Raw genomic sequence first — 2,500 nt, forward strand, 5'->3', positions numbered from 1 at the left:
ACCTGTGTCAGGGTGACTGCATGCCCTTGTGCGTGTTAGGCGGAGCCTTCTCTCCCGCGCGAGAGGAGGTCTGTCGGCCCCGCGGTGGGGCCGAGCGCCGCTCTTCGCCTACCGCGGCCTGCGCCTCCCCCCTCTGAGTCGGGGGAGGGTCCCGCCAGGCCTGGCCGGTGTCCGGTGCCGTGGCCCGTGTGCCTCGGGCGTGTGGTGTGCGAGCGCGCGCGCACGCGCGCGGCGTCCCCCCGCCTCTCCCGTGGCGGTGTGTGTCCCGAGGGGCTTGGGGCGCCCCTGCGCGCCCCGCCCCCCCTTGCGCCGCGCGAGCGGCGGCTGTCTCCCGCCCGCCTCCCGTTCCGGGCTTTGCCGCTGGCGGGTGGCGCGCGGGCGCGGGTCGGGGCCGCGCCTGGCTTTGGGAGGCGCTTCCCTGGGGCGTGGCTCCGGGATGGACCGAACGGATGGAGGTTGGAGACGGGCTCCCGCGGCGGGGGTCCCGTGGGTCCGGACCCCAGCGCCGTGCGTTGTGGGGGGGGCCTGGCTCGTGGGGAGGCTCGCTAAGGGTGCTGAGGCCGGCTGGCGCCGCGGGCGTCGCGGGACCGCCCTCGTGCTGGTGGCGGTGGGATCCCGTGCATGTTTACCCGGTGGCCCGGCTCGCGTCTCCGTTGGCGCGCCCTTCCCCGAGCCCGTGCCCTCCTCCGCGCACGCGCTGTCTGGTCCTCGCTTCGTGCGTGCCCCCTCCCCGCAGCCTCCGGCCCACCTCCCGTTCTGGGCTGCTTTTGGTTCCCACCCTGCCTCGGCTTGGACGACCGAGCGCGCGTCCGCCTCTTCTCCTCTCCCTCCCCCCGTCACCGTGTCGGGACCGAGACCAGGCCTCGCCGTTTGTCGGGTGCCCGCCCCCCCCTTGGGCCGCTGTGGCTCTTGGGGGGCCGGGTCCCGGGCGGAGTGCTGTCGGCCCCACTCGCGTGTGAGTGAAGGAAGGGGGGGAAGAAGAGAGAAAGGGGCGCCGGCTGCGCGCGTCGGGGGTCCGGCCGGGGTGGGTGGGGCGCGGTTGGTGGGTCGCCGCGCGTGCGGGAGAGCGTTCCAGGGGCCGGTCGCGCGGCTGCTGCGGGTGGCAGGGCCGGAGGGCCCTCTGCGAGGGTTTGCCCCCAGGGTTCGCTGAGGGGGGCGGGCCGCGTCGGCGTCCGGGGGTGCCACGGGACCGCCCTTGTGCTGGAGGCCTCGGGCGGTGGGACCCCGTGCGCGCCCCGGTGGCGACTTGGCTCTGCTCCCTCGAGGCGTCTGGTTGGAAACCCGTGTGGGGCTTCTTTGCCGTTGGGCCCGCGGCCCTGTTTCCCCGTCGCTCTTCGCCGGCGCCTCGCTGCCCTTGCCGCCAGGCGGTCCGTGTCGTGGCCTCCTCCGTTCGGTTACCAAACCCGGTGGCGCGCTCTGGTGTGTGGGCGCCTCCCAGGCCCGCTGCGGCCTCCCTCCGTGTCCGCCGCCACCGTCCGGCCCGGCGTGCAGACGGATCGTCCCCCTTCCGGGCCCCCGTCCCGCCCGCTCCCTCCCCCCCCGTCCTCCCCCCCCGCGCCGCGCCCGCCCCCCCCCCCTTGGTGCCCCCGACCCCCGCCCCCCCCCCGGCCCTCACCCTCCCCCCTCCCCGCCCCCGCCCCGCCCTCCACCTCGCCAGCCGCGCCCCTCCCTCCTCCCCTCGCACGCGTCCGCCCCTGTCTCCTCCGCGCCTCCACCTCCCCGCTCGCCCCGTCCTCCGCTCCACTCCCGCCCGTCCCGCGGCGCCCTCCGCCCCTCCCTCCCCCCTCCCCGCCCCGCGCCAGCCACCGCCCCTCCCCGTCCCGCCGCACGCCGCGCCCCCCCTCTCCCCTCCCCCCCCTCTCCCCGCCTCCCGCTCCCCCCCGGCCACCCAGCACGCCCAGCCCACCCTCTGTCCCGCTCCTACCCTCCCTACCCCGTCCCTCTCAGACCTGCCCCCCCCCTGGCTCTCATCCGCGTCGCTCCCCCCCCTCTTGTCTGTGACATATAACCAACTGCAGTCCCCCCACCGCCCTTACCCGCACCGCCCTATCGACTCTAATCACCCTAGCCCTTTATCGCCCTCCCGACTGATACATCCGCCCTTTCCCACCCCCTACCCCCTCCCCGCTCCATTACCACCCCCCCCCCGGAATGAGTCCCTCATCCTTAACCCCCCCCCCCGCGTAATCCCTCCAATGTAGTTGCTCAGTCTCCGTGCCTCCCCCTCCCCCGCCCTCCCCATCCCCCGCCCCGCCCTCCCCCCCCCCCTCCTGATGCGCCCCCCCTGGATTTCTCAGCGCCCGAGCCCCTAGCTCCTCCCCCCGGCGCGACTGACCACCCCCCTTCCTCTCCCGCGCCGCTGTTTACCTCAGACGAAAGCCAATGAATATTCGCGCCGGATAGCCGTCGTCCACCAGTTCGACCTAGCCCTCTATTTTATCCCTTCCCCGGCAGCCCCGAAACCAATTTTAGCGTTATAATTGATGGATTGAATTACTCC

At 74.5% G+C, this 2,500-nt stretch overlaps 1 protein-coding gene across 1 annotated transcript in view; it reads left to right on the forward strand.

Annotated features, from left to right (window-relative positions):
- Positions 1-2,500, forward strand: part of LOC122206982 (basic proline-rich protein-like) — a gene marked incomplete at its 3' end in the record, with an annotated part of 5,546 nt that overhangs the window by 1,241 nt on the left and 1,805 nt on the right. The gene's annotated exons all lie outside the window — the stretch shown is intronic.

This window comes from Panthera leo, chromosome E1 (genome assembly GCF_018350215.1).
Source record: "Panthera leo isolate Ple1 chromosome E1, P.leo_Ple1_pat1.1, whole genome shotgun sequence".
Lineage (NCBI taxonomy): Eukaryota > Metazoa > Chordata > Mammalia > Carnivora > Felidae > Panthera > Panthera leo.